This window comes from Zingiber officinale, chromosome 7B, assembly GCF_018446385.1.
Source record: "Zingiber officinale cultivar Zhangliang chromosome 7B, Zo_v1.1, whole genome shotgun sequence".
Taxonomy (NCBI): Eukaryota; Viridiplantae; Streptophyta; class Magnoliopsida; order Zingiberales; family Zingiberaceae; genus Zingiber; species Zingiber officinale.
Window position 1 is genome coordinate 62,416,256 of NC_055999.1, and position 17,639 is coordinate 62,433,894.

General features: G+C 39.0%; 1 long non-coding RNA gene across 1 annotated transcript; it reads right to left on the minus strand.

Moving 5' to 3' along the window:
• Window positions 1-9,033: 9,033 nt before the first annotated feature.
• Window positions 9,034-10,248, minus strand: LOC122005866. The gene is made up of 4 exons (XR_006118564.1): window positions 9,851-10,248; window positions 9,689-9,767; window positions 9,459-9,607; window positions 9,034-9,094 (listed from the first exon to the last, which is right to left on the minus strand). It is a non-coding gene; the product is annotated as an uncharacterized LOC122005866 (long non-coding RNA).
• Between the last annotated feature and the right edge of the window lie 7,391 nt (window positions 10,249-17,639).

The window sequence follows — 17,639 nt, forward strand, 5'->3', positions numbered from 1 at the left end:
GAAAAAAGAACGAAGAAGATTAATAAAAGAGTAATTCAGAGAAAAATCCCAGAATAAAAAACTCTACTGTTATCTAAAATATTAAAAAATTTAAAATAAATATAATTACACTTCAATTCAACATTTTAAATTAAAATAGAATACATTTTTAATTAAATTGAGTATAATTTTTTTTTTACTTAATATAATTCTTTATCAATTCAACATCATTTAAAAAAAGTTAGTATATTTTAATCCGTTGAGTATTATTTAAATAGAATTTAATATATTTTTTATTCAATTAAATTAGAAAAAGAGTCATGCTCAATTTAATTAAAAAAATATTAGATTATTCTAGTTTAATGTACTTAATTTAAGAAAAATTATAATCAATTTTAGATTTTTTATATTTAAAAAAATATGAGAGGTAATTAAGTAAATTGATATCTATTATATTTGATTAGGGAGTAGAAAATTAAGAACGATTTTTTTCTAACTTAATATAATTCCTTCTAAATTTAGTATTATTTTAAAAAAATAATATATTTTTTATCAAATTAATATGGAAAAAAGTCATGCTCAATTTGATAAAAAATATACTAAATTTTAATTTAATGTGTTGAATTTTAAAAAAATTATATTTATTTTTAAATTTTTTATATCTAAAAAAAATATGAAGAATAATTAAATAAATTGATATCAATTATGTTTCCTAAAGTTTTACTTGTGAATAGAACTGTATATAAATTTTTCCTAAAAAAGAAAATTAAATAACCAAATCGCATTCATATGTTTAAAACTATCAAATCAAATACCAAAAATATCCATCAACTTTCGCCCTTATCCACTCGTTGGAAACAAGCCCACCGCTTGCCCAATTGCGGTCTATTTATTTCAGGTGAGTGAAGAAGCAGGAGGCAGAGTTGAAACGAGCAAACGTCAGTTTGTCGCCCACGAGCACATGGTAAATGCGTTTCAGATGCACACGAAAAATCACAGTTAAATTTTCTATGGGGGCATAAATCGGTGTCAAATAATCTCGGTCCGAAGTATCCACGTGTTGAAAAATATTGAGAATTCGTCTTCGCAAACAGAACACTCATTTCAGCATTAAAATGATCATGAAAACTACGAATTGCCAACGTAACGGTAAGGATGCGTTTTGATTGAAGATTATTTTTGATAATTTTAATTATTTATTTAAAGTTATCAATAAAAATTTTATTTGATTTAAATAATTTATAATTTTCAAGTAATGTTTTATATCTGACATGTCAACAAAAGGGACATGTAATCAGGAATCGAAAAACTTCAGAAAATAGGATGTGTTTGGTACGCGCGTTTTTCATTTTCATTTTCTGAAAAACACACGTTTTCTGAAAAATGGTGTTTGGTTTACGTTTCTCGTGCCTATTTTCTAAAAAAATAGACAGCGTTTTCTAGAAAAATAAAGAATGACAAAAAGTCATTTTCTGTTTTCTAGAAAATACGTATTTTTCAGAAAATGAAAATGAAAAACGCGCATACCAAACGCACCCTAAGATTTTTCTTGATTCCGGGATTAATAAATTTTTTTATCCAAAATACCCTCGGATAAGAAAAAAATATGATAAAAAAGAAAAACGTAAAGAAAAAAATTTAAAATATAAAAAAAAAATTTAAAAATAAAAAACATAAAAACATAAAAAAATAGAAAAAACATAAAAAAAATTAGAAAAAAATTTTAAAAAAAAACATAAAAAAAAAATAGAAAATAGAAAAAACGTTAAAAAGAATAAAAAAATTTAAAAAGTAAAAAAAAAACGTTAAAAACATTAAAAAATAAAAAAATAGAAAAAATGGGGGAAAAATTTAAAAAAAACAAAATAACGTAAAAAATAAAAAAAATTGGAAAAAAGTAAAAAAACTTTAAAAATAAAAAATAAAACAAAGTAAAAAAAAACTTTAAAAAATAAAAAAATGGGAAAAAATAAAAAACAAAATAAAAAGACTATATATAAATTAAGAAAAACGTGAAAAAAGTAAAAAATGTAGAGTTTAAATAATAATAATAATAATATTATTATTATTATTATTATTATTATTATTATGTATAGGTTTTGTAACTAAGGGTAATATAATAAAATATTAAACTAGATTATTCATTAAAACTTTCAAACAAATAAGTTTTTGTTGTATTACTTACATTGAACCAAACAATATTTGATTATGTTTTATTTCCCATCACATAACCTGATAATTTGAACCAAACGCATCTTAAGTGTTTTTGAATTTATTCGATGGACAAATTAGGGGAGGAGTCGTTCATCCTAAATTAATCCAATAAAATTGGAATTAGAGCTATTAGACGGCCAATTCGTGACGATGGACAAACTAGTGGCGATGGGCAAATTAGGGGAGGAGCCGTTCATCCTAAATTAGTCCAATAAAACTGGAACTAGAGCTATTAGACGGGTCAATTCGTGGCTAGATAAGTTGGTCTGTAACGGGCTAGCTATTTGACAGGGCGAGGTGGGCCGACATGTTATCTTGGCGGGTTGAAAAATTCCCAACTTAATATAATCCAAGGCGGATTGCGGGGTTAAGCTGGCTAATCCACCGGTCCATCAAAATTTTTATAATTTTTTTTTAAAAAAAAATCATATCTTCAACATTTTACTTCAGAAAGACTTCATCAATCAAATGTTTCTAGAAATAGATATTTTAAATATAAATGGACACAAACGAGTATTCATGTTTGATGAAAGGTATTATTTTTATTTCAAAATTATAACAAAAAAAGATAATAATTTAACATAAATCTTAATTTATTTGGATTTCTCAACGCGGGTCAACCCAAGTCCGTTGTGAGCTTATCCCTATAGGTCGTGGGCCTAGACAGATTGACTTACGACAGATTTAGATTGATAAAATTTCAATTCAATCCATTTAAATTGTTTGACGGAATGAACCAACTCAACCGACACAATTCAAATTAACTGTTCTAACTGGAACAGCTGGATTATCAAAATAAAAAAAAAAAGATTATTTATAGACTCGTAAGTCCCTCGTCCCACACGGTGCCTATAGTTGTCCTTACCATTCAATTTCTCGAATGTTTCTCACGCTATTTGGTTTCCTTAAGTCCTCTATATAACCTAGCTTTTAAATGCTTTATACAACTCGACACTCGAGTTTCCCTATAGCAACTTGGCTCCCTAAACATTGGGTTCTATTGTATTTGACTTGGTTATTTAATTTTTTTTATTAGATATGATCCTAAGACCCATAGACCATAGTCTTGATAACAATCCTTCCGTAATTATTTGACTTGGTTATTTATTTATTTATTATTAGATATGATCCTAAGACCCATAGTCTTGATAACAATCTTTCCGTAATTATTATCTCTATCCCAAAAAAATAGACAAACAATTGAAACTATTGTTGAGTTTTGAGTTTAATTCAAACTATTTTTTTGTTTACTGTAATGCATAGATGTATGTATTTAGTCCCACATTGTTAAGCAAAGAAAGGTTGGAAGACCTTATATATGGAGCCCTTCCATTCTTGCTTAGCAAAGTTAAGGGGACCTATACGCATACACGGGCCAAGCCCAAATCAGGTGGTTTTTTAGCGATCTGAGGTTGAATCCGAGTGCGACGTTCGTCTTGGAGTGCACCTACGGACGACGCGAGTGGTTGTCGGATCTTGGGAGAATTTTACCGGAGAGCCTCTGCACCGTGGGTGACAATAAATTCTCTAAAGACAGTCGGCATGCCGACGTTTCAACCGGAGATGCATTTTTCTCAACCTCTCTTTTATTTACCTGTTTACTGCATGCTTGCTGTTTTGGTGCAATTTTACTACTGTTAGTGCTCTCTTTAAATCAACAATTTTAGAGAATTTATTGTAAGCATCAGTAGACATGATAAATGATAGGGTAACAGGGTCTGATGAGGCTAGTGTCAGACCTGAAAGATTTTTCGGGCAAAACTTCAGACGTTGGCAACAACGGATGAAATTTTGACTTACTACACTAGGACTATTCTCCGTTATAGAAACAGATCCTCCTTCACCTGATGAAGAGGAACCTGCCTATAGTGCTGCCTTACAGAGGTTTAAGCAAAGGGATTATCTCTGCCATGGGAGGATCCTGTCTGCCCTCTCAGACGCACTATTTGATGTATACTGCTCTACATCTTCGGCTAAAGAGCTGTGGAAATCTTTGGATAAAAAATACAACTCCGAAGATTCTGGTTTAGAAAAGTATACTGTGGTAAAATTCCTAAACTTCAAAATGGTAGAAGGCAAATCTGTGGTTGAGCAGACACATGAATTCCAAGTTCAAATTTATGGTTTTGCTGAAGGAGATATGCTGAAGGAGATATGTCATTACCTGAAAAATTTCAGGTCTTATCTATCATCAAAAAATTACCTCCGAGTTGGGAAGATTTTGGCATGACTCTTAAACATAGGAGAGGTAAAAATCTCTCTAGAAGATTTGATGATTACCTTAAATATCGAAGAAGAACATCGGAAGTAACATAAAGATGATGATAAAAGAATGTCTATGGATTTTATTCCAAAAGCAAACGTAGTAGTCTCATCTGATAAGAAAAAAATTCAAAAATCAGAAAATGAAGAACAAGATGAAACCCAAACCAAAGATTCAAAAGAAAAATGGAACCAAGCCGTGCTAGGCATGTGGACAAGTTGGACATTATGCCAAATTCTGCCCTAAGAAGAAAAATCAGAGCAATATGTCCAACACCAAGGCACAAGCAAATGTTGTGACTGCTAGTGACGACACCAGCAATAGGTTTGTTACCTTCAAACCCGAACTAAACTTGATCTATAAACCCAATGAATGGTTAGTTGATACAGGTGCTAATGTGCACTGTTGTGCTGATCGCTCTACCTTCCTTACTTATCAGGCAATTGAAGGCACTTCCGTGACCATGGGGAACCATTCTATAGCCAGGGTGTTTGGGATATGACAACTTGACCTGAGGTTCACCTCTAGAAAAGTCCTGTCATTGCATGAGGTGCATCATGTTCCAACGGTCCATCGGAATTTGATTAGCGGTTCAAAGTTAGTATGCGCTGGTTATGAGTTGAACTTTAAATGTAATAAAGTTGTAATATTACATTTAGGAACCTTTATTGAAAAAGGTTACTTTAATGAATGTTTATTTAAACTCAATGTAGAAAATGCTACCTTAAATAAATCTACTGATATTGGTTGTTCATATAACATTGAGTCTTATAATATATGACATGACAGATTAGGACATGTCAATTTTAATACCGTAAAAAGAATGATGAATCTAGACATGATTCCTAAGCATGCTATAAATGATAAGAAAAAATATGAAATTTGTGTGCAATATAAACAACCCCGTAAACCTTTCAAATCAGTTGATAGAAATTCTAATATTTTAAAATTGATTCATACTGACTGTTGTGAGTTTAATGGTGTAATAACGAGAGACTATAAACGGTATTTCATTATCTTCATTGATGATCACTCTCGTTATTGTTATGTTTATTTGCTGAAAACTAAGGATGAAGCTTTAGATAAATTTATGATTTTTAAATCTGAAGTTGAAAATCAAACAAATAAATCTATTAAGAGGTTAAGGTCTGATAGGGGTGGAGAATTTACCTCGAACCTGTTTTAAAAATTTTGTCAAGATGAAGGTATAATTCACGAGGTAACTGCTCCATATAGTCCTCAATCCAACGGTATAGCAGAACGAAAAAATCAAACCCTTGAAAATATGATTAATTCCATGTTAGGCAGTTCTGGGTCACCCAACTTCATGTGGGGGGAAGCTCTATACACTGCATGTCATGTGTTAAATAGAGTCCCCATGAGGTCTAGGGATAAAAGTCCATATGAGTTTTGGAAAGGCCGGAGAACAAGTTTGAAATACCTTAAAGTGTGGGGGTGCCTTGCAAAGGTACTAGTATCTGAACACAGAAGGAAAAAACTTGGTCTAAAGACCGTAGATGGTATCTTCTTGGGTTATGCTCAAAATAGTATTGCATATAGGTTTCTGATTATTAAATCTGAAATTTCTGGAATAGATGCAAATACTATTGTAGAACTTCGTGATGTTACATTTTTTGAGGATCTATTTCCTATGAAGACGAGAACACCTCAGTCTATATCTGGTATTCCTACTAGAGATATGTCTGCTTCGGTAGAGACCCCATTATCCGTAGAAGGTATACCTTCCTCAAGTCACTCTAGACTAGATGAATCTAGTGAGCATACAGAATGTGTCTACGGATTTAGGCTAGGACTTTATCACCTATAATATAGAAGGTGACCCTGTGACATATAGAGATGCTATGACTTCTCCTGAAGCTAAACACTGGAAAAAGGCCATTAAAAGTGAAATGGACTCTATTATCTCTAATGCCACTTGGGAGTTGGTAGATTTACCTCCTGGGTGTACCACTATAGGATGTAAATGAGTGTTTAAGAGAAAACTAAAACCTGATGGGTCAGTAGATAAATTCAAAGTCCGCCTAGTTGCTAAGGGATTCAAACAAAAAGAAGGGATTGACTATTTTGACACTTATTCTCCTGTTACCAGAATTACTACAATCCGAGTGTTAATAACATTGACATCCATATATCATCTTGAGGTCCATCAAATGGATGTCAAAACGACATTCCTAAATGGAGATATTGAAGAAGAGATATATATGGATCAACTTGAGGGACATGTACTCTCTGGAAATGAGAATAAAGTCTGTAGGTTAGTCAAATCTCTTTATGCTTTGAAGCAAGCTCCAAAGCAGTGGCACGAAAAATTTGATAAAGCTATGCTATTGTTTGGCTTTGAAATGAATGACTCTGATAAATGTGTGTATGCTAAAATGAAAGGTGATAATTGTATTATCTTATGTTTATATGTAGATGATATTCTACTTTTTGGTTCTAACCTTTCTATTATTAATGAGACTAAGGCCCTCTTATGTGGTAAGTTTGATATGAAGGATATGAGTTGTGCTGACATGATTTTAGGGCTGAAGTTGACTCATTCAACTGATGAAATAACAATTTCTCAGTCACTCTATGTTGAGAGAGTATTAGAGAAATATGGCTATAGCCAAGTTAAATCTGTCGTCACACCCTATGATCCTTCAAAAACTCTCTACAAGAATAAGAATGGTGTGGCAGTGTCTCAATTAAGATATTCACAAATTATAGGTAGTCTAATATATTTAGCAAATTATTCTAGACCTGATATTTCTTTTGCTATAACGAAATTGAGCAGGTTTACCAGCTGTCCGGATAGAACGCATTGGGATGCATTAGACAGAGTACTCAGATACCTAAAAGGCACTATATCCTTGGGCTTGTGGTATGGGAGATTCCTTGCAGTCCTGGAGGGATATAGTGATGCTAGTTGGATAGCTGACACTGTCACGCCCCAGGTAGTCCCTGTCCGAAGAAATTTCGGCAGCATCTCCCCTGTACGGCGGACAATATGAATCTCAGTATACATATATCTATACCTCGGCCACACTCGGCCGGAACAATACAATACAAATAAGAAACAAGCCACGCAGTTTATATCAATATTCCACACAACTCAACATATACTCAATCCACGCAGTTTAATAAGGAAGCACGATATAAAACCAACAAAGATATACGTACACATCATACTCCACTACAACGAAGAAAACAAATCCACGAAGTAGTGTGAAAATTTGCAGCGGAAAACAAAAGCAGCAAACCCAAAGGTTCGACATAAAGTCCACAATACAAACCCACAGTACAAGTATATAAGACGCAAAAGCATAATAAATCCGACAAAGAAAATCCTCGCGCTAATGGAGCAACTGGAATATCTCCACGACTTCAAACTAAAAAAAGAATAATCAACGGGTGAGTTCAAGAACTCAGCAGAAACCAAATAGACATGCATAATAATATATAACCAAGAGTAATAATTATGCGACATAGTTTTTCTAACCATAAAAGGAAATGCAAACTAAAAAGGATGAAGAAAACTGTACTCGGCAGGACCTCCTATCTGAATATAAGGGTCATCAGACCAGATACAAATGTTACCTGTATGCATGTAAAACATATGCAACCAAATAAATGCAGTAATCACAAACAATAAATGCAATCCATGCATATGATGCAAAAATGACATGATAAAGGTAGTCGAGCAAAAGCATATAACTCAGATGTCAATCATACGCATCACCAAATGCATCAATCATAATTAATGCAATCTGTGCATATGATGCAATCACCCATGACGCCAGTCGAATCTCACACACAATGGTGAGACCGTGGGTAGGGTTGTGACCGTGCACTCTGTCGTCACTACCCTCAAGAGTGACCGAGTGAACGGGATGCACCGGAGTACACCTATCCTCCAACCTCAACTATAGGAGGGAGCGACGCTCTCATCTCCCAGACGCAATGACGGGAGGGACCCTGTACTACCACGCCTATCACACTACCCATGAGTGGAGCCTCCAGCTGAGCACCACCGGGCAACCTACACACCCTGTGTGCTGTGCCACTACCCATGCAATGGTCACGTGGTGTGCAGGTCAATGTAGCCGGCCGACGAGCTCAACAATAATGGAGTCGTCAATCGCCCAGCATGCAATCATGCGATATGGTGCATGCGGCTACAGTATGTCATACCTGAACATATCCTCCTCCATATGTGTAGATGCCAAACAGATAAACACATATATAACAAGGATAATAAACAGCATAAATCTAAAGACATCACATATAACAATGATGTAAGTATCATGAATCCAAGAGCATGTATCACACATGTAAAGCAACTAATCCAGTAGAGTAGAGCACTATAGGTATGCATCTCTATGATCATATATACACATGGCAAGAGATATAATATCCAATCCTGAAGTAAAGCAACTAGCAGATGAAGCATGTGATAGGTATCAACTAGCTAAGACCAAGAGAGAGAATAATCTACTATCTACCACTAGTAAGTATATATAAGCTACACATATCATAAGACATTATCAAAAGATAAGTCAGAGGGTACCCGCCTCAAATAGAAGGTACAATCCCAAATCCGAAGTCGACGTCGAGACGCCGTCTCGAATCAGAGTCCTGTGTCAAACAAACAATATATATAGATTTTATTTAGCTACATCAAAGGAATAGCTAAATAAAGCCCCTAGAACTAAATTAGGGCAAAAAACCCTAATCAACACGAACATCACCCTACCCAATTAAGTCCACTAGTCAATTAGGGTTAATTACCTTAACCCTAAACAATTCATTAGATAGAAATCCAAACCTAAATCCAATCTAGTCATAAACCCTAACTCAAATCTACACATGATCATGAAGTCAAACCTACATTCAACTACTCACACTAATCATGTATCAATTCCCTGTTCCTTACCTCAAGCCCAACTACTGGAGAAAGTAATGCTAGAACCAAGAAAACATCACAGTAAACAGAACTCACCTCACCGATCGGATCAAGAGAAGAGATCAACAATTCACTCTCTGTTGATCCTCAATCGTGGATGATTGCTGCCGGAAGGATAGCTACTGCTGAAGCCAAAGAAAAACTCCACAGGAATAGAACTTCGAATCCATAGAAACCCCACTTTGCTGTAATCAATCGGATCAAGATTGGAATCAAGCACCGGATTGGAGATCATGGATCAACCCATAGCTAAACAATTCACCTACCTCAAAGATAGGCGACAACCAAGAGACGAGAAGGAATAGGTTGCTTACCTTCAAAGCCGGCAACGACACTGGAACAGAGCTAGGGCTCGGCAGGAACAATTGGATAAGATCAAAGAGAATCGGAAGGAAGGAAAACCATAAGAAGGGAAAGGGAAGGTCTACCGGTTGAAGAGGATGCAAGATCCGGCTCCTCGCCGTGCCCTAGCCACCGAGAGGTCGTCGGCCGTCCGCGAGAGAGAAGGTCTGCGGCTGAATCGAAGCTCAATAGATGCTGATGTCGGCGGGGAAAGATCGCCGGAGCTGGAAACCCTAATCTCGTGGCATCACTCGTCCGCGAGAAAGAGCACAGAGGATCGGCCGCTGGCCAAAGAGAATCGGCCGCTAGTGGCCAAGGGAACCTAACATTGGTGAGGCTCCGGAGAAGAAGACCTCCGCCGGCGATCTGCTCCCTAGCGTCGTCGGCGTCGGGTCGCCCGCGAGAGAGAGGCGGCGAGAAGAAGTAGAGGGGAAGAAGGAGATCGGAAATCCCAAGGAGAGGAGAAGAGCACGGGTTCGGTTCGGCGTTTGGGGAGGAAAAGGAATTAAAAGAAAAAGGAATTTATAATTAAAACATTTCCTCTTTTATATGGGTATCTCAAACAGGCTTAATCCGTACCCGAAATTAATCCTCTCAAAACCCGTCAAACGAGCTCCGAAAAATTCCCAGAAAATCTCTAAAAATTCCGGAAAAATTCTATAAGGCTATTTTCAAAATAACCCTATTAATTAAATTTTCCGAGATCTCACATCCTCCCATACTAATAAAAATTTGGTCCCCAAATTTTGCTATAACCAACAACAAACACTATAATATAACCAAACAGTATAAATGCTGAAAGAAACTTCAACCCACATATCTCAAGTAAAAAGATGGAGGTATCGAGCTCGGATCGTACCCTCCAGCTCCCACGTAGCCTCCTCGTCAGAATGATGCTGCCATCCGACTTTAACCAGTCGGACAGTCTTGTTCCGCAGCTGACGCTCTCTATGGTCCAGAATCCGCACCGGAACTTCCTCGTAAGTAACATCAGGCTGAATAGGAACAGATATATCTGACAGAACATGTGCCGGATCGGATACGTATCTCCTCAGCATAGATACATGGAATACATCGTGAATGCCAGCTAGAGATGATGGTAGTGCCAGACGATAAGCTACTACTCCAATCCTCTCCAAGATCTGGAATGGTCCAATATATCGGGGAGCTAGCTTACCTCGGAGACCAAATCTCTTCACCCCTTTCGTGGGTGAAACTCTAAGAAATACATGATCACTAATGGAGAACTCCAGGGGTCTCCGTCTCTGATCAGCATAACTCTTCTGACGGTCCTGAGCCTCTGACATCCTCCGTCTGATAGTGCGAACTAACTCTGCATCCTGCTGAGCTCTCTAAGGTCCTATCAGCTGGGCCTCCCCAACCTCTTCCCAGAGGATGGGTGTCCAACAAGGCCAACCATACAACGTCTCAAACGGTGCCATCTGGATAGCCGAATGATAGCTGTTGTTGTAGGCGAACTCCACTAATGGCAGGTGGTCCTCCCAACTGCCTCCGAAGTCCATGACACAAGACCTCAGCAAGTCCTCCAATGTCTGAATAGTCCGCTCTGACTGTCCATCTGTCTGCGGATGGAATACCGTACTGAAACGAAGTTGTGTGCCCAAGGCCTGCTGCAGACTCTGCCAGAATCGGGACGTGAACCGTGGGTCTCTATCTGATATGATGCTCAAAGGAACACCATGTAATCTAATAATCTCACGACAGTATAACTCTGCTAATCGATCCAGAGAATCAGTCTTCCGGATCGCTAAAAAGTGTGCGGATTTGGTTAATCGATCAACGATTACCCAAATCGCATCATGGCCTCGTCGAGTCCTAGGCAAACCAACCACGAAGTCCATAGTAATGTGCTCCCACTTCCACTCGGGAATAGGGATCCTCTGAAGTAATCCAGCAGGTCTCTGGTGCTCGGCCTTCACCTGCTGACAGACAAGACATCTAGCTACAAAATCTGCGATGTCTTTCTTCATACCGTTCCACCAATAGGAACGCCTCAAATCACGATACATACGGGTCCCACCTGGGTGGATAGCAAATCTAGAACGATGAGCCTCCTGAAGTAACTCCTCCATGACCGGGTGAGACTGAGGTACACATAATCTGCCTCGGAAATAAACAATCCCCTCATCGTCTCGTGTAAACTCAGTCTGCTGTCCGGAAGCTATCTGGCTGCTAATGAACTGTAAATGCTGATCTCCGGCCTGGGCCTCTCGAATCCTCATCCTGATCGACGACTGAGCAACCATGGTAACAAGAATACCCTGCTCTGTCCGTCCCTGCTCCTCAAGGCCCAACTCGGAGAATCCCTGAATCAAGTCCGTGACTAAAACTCGGTGACAAGCTAAAGTCCCTCTGGACTTCCTGCTAAGTGCATCAGCAACCACATTAGCTAATAGTACAATCATAATCCTTCAGGAACTCCATCCATCTCCTCTGTCGGAGATTGAGTTCCTTCTGGGTGAAAATATATTTGAGACTCTTATGATCAGTAAGAATCTCAAAAGTAATACCATAAAGATGATGTCGCCAAATCTTCAAAGCAAAGATAATAGCAGCTAGCTCTAAGTCATGTACTGGGTAGTTCTTCTCATGCTCCTTCAACTGACGAGAAGCATAAGAGACTACCCTACCGTGCTGCATCAATACAGCGCCCAAGCCCTGAAGAGATGCGTCTGTATAAAGTATGAATCCGTCATCACCAGAAGGTAAAACCAAGACTGGTGCTGATACTAATCTCCGCTTCAGCTCCTGGAAGCTGGTCTCGCAAGCCTCTGACCACGTGAACTTCACGCCTTTCCTAGTCAGACGTGTCAACGGCATAGCAATACTGGAGAAACCCTCTACGAATCGTCTGTAATATCCAGCCAGTCCCAAGAAACTGCGGATCTCCTGGACTGACTTCGGCTGCTCCCATCTAGTGATAGCCTCGATCTTCTGTGAATCTACTGAAATACCTCGGCTGGAAACCACATGTCCTAGAAAACCACTGAGGGAAGCCAGAATGCACACTTGCTGAACTTCGCATACAGATGATGTCGTCGAAGAGTCTCCAAGACTATGCGAAGGTGCTGCGCATGTTCCTCCTCGGAACGCGAATAGATCAATATATCATCGATAAACACAATAACAAACTGATCTAAGTACTCCAGAAAGATACGGTTCATCAGATCCATAAATACTGCAGGAGCATTGGTAAGCCCAAATGGCATTACCAAAAACTCGTAATGTCCGTATCTGGTGCGAAATGTTGTCTTCTGAATATCAGAATCTCGAACTCTCAGCTGATGATATCCAGACCGCAGATCAATCTTAGAATACACTGATGTATCTCTGAGCTGATCAAATAAATCCTCAATCCATGGCAAGGGGTACTTATTTCTGATAGTCACTGCATTCAGCTGCCTATAATCGATGCACAACCTCAGAGTACCATCCTTCTTCTTGACAAATAGTACTGGAGAAACTAAGGTGGAGTACCATGGGGTTCTCCACAAGGACACCGAAATGCTCCTGCCCGTGTATGCCATAAGCAGCTGCTACAAGGGGAGCTGTCCTCTGCTGATGATGCGAAGATTGGGCTTTTGGCCAACCTTGCTGAGTCCCGGACTGACCAAACTTTCCTCCCGGAACAGAAATCCCAGAAGCTACATGCTAAGCCTGCAGCGAACAGTCTCGGCCCACGTGCCTAGGCAGTTTACAATAATAGCAAACTGACTGTCCCAGGGTGAATGCAGAGATGATGTGATCTCAGGACCCACATCGGGTGCAGTGAGAATCATCGGTGGACAGTTTCCGGTTCTGCTGAGAAGACCGGGAACGTCCTGATGAAGATCATCCTGACTTCTGGGGTCGGCCAGATGACCCAGAAATACCCTGACCCGTCTGAGTACTACTCTGCTGCTATCTCGTAAGTAGTAAGTAACCAGCTCAGCCTTCTCCCACTCGGAGCAGCCATGTAAAAGAATGTCCGCTCCATAGACTCTATCCAAGATTGAGCCACGCTCGGATCAGTCTCCACGCGAAATAGCGTAAATCGATCTTTTCACCGACGTCGCTAAGGCTGGGATCCATGCTCGTGCCACAACCATATCCGTAGATATCGCTGCGGTACTGGGCAGAATCACTGGAGTTGATCTTATGGGTGGTACTGATGGATAGGTTGGAAGAGGTACCACTAGTGCTGCCACATAAACAGGGTAGAAACCACTAGTGGAACTATAGAGTAGGCATAAGTAGGGACGACTAAAGGTACGATGGGCGGTACCGGGTACGATGTAACCGGTACTGCTGGTGCAGGTACCGAGTATGTAGTAACCAACACAGATGTCTGTGGTGGTACCGAGTACGCAGTAGGCACGGCTAGAGAAGGTGCCGAGTACCCTGTAGGTACTACTGGCGGTACAGGCGAGGTAGGTACCTCTGAAGTCGGAACCGTCAGGATCTGACAGTCTAACGTGGTCACAATACCCTGAGGAGTCTATCCCTGACGGACAGGCTCAACCCTAACAGAACTCTCTGGAGACTCTGTCTCTAGAGAATCGATCGCCCTCATACATGTGCGACCACGTTTAAGTACTAGAACACGTATCATATATGAAAAAAATGTTATCCAGATATCACTATAGGTATGAAAACTATAAAATTACCTGATTTACCTATTGCCGTCTGGAGATGTCCTGTCGCTGCATAGCCCCCAAATAGATCCAATAAAACTTTGTCAAAATACCTCGGAATTCCGAAACGATAAAATCGACGAAATTCCGTACAATCCGAAATACCGAAATATCGAGAAAGGCTCACGAAAGTAAGCATCGTAAATCCGAAACCCGACAAGTAGGTATCGCAAAACCTCGCTCTGATACCAAATAAATTGGTATCAGATAAACCTCGAAAATCTAAAACGAAGAGCAAGTATCGTGAGCCTGGCTCTGATACCAAATAAATTGTCACGCCCCAGGTAGTCTCTGTCCGAAGAAATTTCGGCAGCATCTCCCCTGTACGGCGGACAATATGAATCTCAGTATACATATATCTATACCTCGGCCACACTCGGTCGGAACAATACAATACAAATAAGAAACAAGCCACGCAGTTTATATCAATATTCCACACAGCTCAACATATACTCAATCCACGCAGTTTAATAAGGAAGCACGATATAAAACCAACAAAGATATACGTACACATCATACTCCACTACAACGAAGAAAACAAATCCACGAAGTAGTGTGAAAATCTGCAGCGGAAAACAAAAGCAGCAAACCCAAAGGTTCGACATAAAGTCCACAATACAAACCCACAGTACAAGTATATAAGACGCAAAAGCATAATAAATCCGACAAAGAAAATCCTCGCGCTAATGGGGCTAGCGACTGGAATATCTCCCGACGGCCTCAACCTGAAAAATAGTAACAACGGGGTGAGTTCATGAACTCAGCAGGTAAACCAATAGACATGTACAGCAATATATATCCACCAGTATTAACCTAAGGTACAGTCTCCTAAACCATAGAATCAATGTTCTCTAACCATACAACCCACGGTATAGTACACTAAACCATAGAGCCTACAGTACAGTCTCCTAACAGTACAACCTACGGTACGGTCTCCTAACAGTATAACAGATATGCATAGCTGAAATAAACTGTAATAACCAGCAATAGGCATAAAGTACAGTCTATAGCAAGAATAATAAGAAATGCATAACTGAAATAAACTGTACTCACCTGCGAGGCTTGTGCAACTGACTGTAAACATACACAGATAAAGGTAGTCAGAGCAAAAGCATATAACCTGTATGCATGTCAATCATATGCAATCACCAAAATGCATCAATCATAATTAATGCAATCTGTGCACATGATGCAAATGACATGGTCACCCCTGACGCCAGTCAGAATCTCACACACAATGGTGAGACCGCGTGGGTAGGGCTGTGACACTATGCTATCGTTTGGCTTTGAAATGAATGACTCTGATAAATGTGTGTATGCTAAAATGAAAGGTGATAATTGTATTATCTTATGTTTATATGTAGATGATATTCTACTTTTTGGTTCTAACCTTTCTATTATTAATGAGACTAAGGCCCTCTTATGTGGTAAGTTTGATATGAAGGATATGAGTTGTGCTGACATGATTTTAGGGCTGAAGTTGACTCATTCAACTGATGGAATAACAATTTCTCAGTCACTCTATGTTGAGAGAGTATTAGAGAAATATGGCTATAGCCAAGTTAAATCTGTCGTCACACCCTATGATCCTTCAAAAACTCTCTACAAGAATAAGAGTGGTGTGGCAGTGTCTCAATTAAGATATTCACAAATTATAGGTAGTCTAATATATTTAGCAAATTGTTCTAGACCTGATATTTCTTTTGCTATAACGAAATTGAGCAGGTTTACCAGCTGTCCGGATAGAACGCATTGGGATGCATTAGACAGAGTACTCAGATACCTAAAAGGCACTATATCCTTGGGCTTGTGGTATGGGAGATTCCTTGCAGTCCTGGAGGGATATAGTGATGCTAGTTGGATAGCTGACACTACTGAGTGTAAATGCATTACTGGTTATGTCTTTACACTTAGAGGTCTGTTAAACAGACGATTATAACCCGTTCTACATCTGAGGCAGAATTGTGTGCTTTGGATACCACAGTAACTGAAGCTGATTAGCTTAAGGGTCTTCTTTCTGAAATTCCCTTGATGATAAAGCCAATACCTTCTATTTCAGTACACTGTGATAATCAAACAACAATAGCTCAGATTAGAAGCTCCAAGTATAACCAGAAATAGAAGAGACATGTACGAATAAGATTAAAGTCTATTCGTGAGTTAGTGTCTCTTGGAGTGGTGTCATTGGACTTTGTAAGTTCAAAAGACAATATTGCTGATCTACTCACTAAAGGACTTGATTATGAGAAAATCAAGAGATCCAGTAAGGGAATGGAACTGAGGCCTATCCTGGTTTCATCTATAACGATAACCCAACCTATCTGATTGGAGATCCCAAGAAGTAGGTTCAATATGGTATAAACAAGTTATAAGGGTGAACCGTAAGCATCAAATTGATTGAGATGTAATCTCATAGTCTCTTCCATGGATAGATGCTTGACTGATAGTAAGGATGAGCTTAGGAGCTCTTAATGAGTTCAAGGTCTTAATGACAGGATGCTCGCAGTACATCCTTGGAGAACTCACCTATGTAAGTGTAACTGTGTGGCCGCAGTGTAGGGGGTCTAGGCAACTCTCCTTAGCACTTATGAAACAAGATTCGGTGGCATGGTCGTAATGCACCAACCCAGAAGGATTCAACCGTCGCCAGTGATGAGTTGTTACCAATTGATTTTCACATATAAAATGTTTAAGTTTAAGACTGAGTTCACTTCAAACCTATGTGAATAAGATTGACGTACTTAGGTGAAAATTCAAACCAGAAGGTATTTTCACTAAAAACTCATTGCAACCAAGCCTCAGGACAAGTCTCTGTTTTTCGACCAAAATAATTTGAATTAGTGGGGGATTGTTGAGTTTTGAGTTTAATTCAAACTATTTCTTTGCTTATTGTAATGCATAGATGTATGCATTTAGTCCCATATTGCTAAGCAAAGAAAGGTTGGAAGGCCTTATATATGGAGCCCTTCCATCCTTGCTTAGCAAAGTTAAGGGGACCTACACGCATGCGCGGGCCGAGCCCAAATCAGGTGGTTTCAGGGGGTTCGAACCGGAAATCCATAAACCGGGCGCGACACACGCGATCATCGCACGCAAGGTGGGTGCAAATCCCCCGCTCGTGGGCCTCACGCTTGCAGGCGACCTGGTTTGTTTTTGCCAGTCTTTGGTTCGCTGGCAAGGC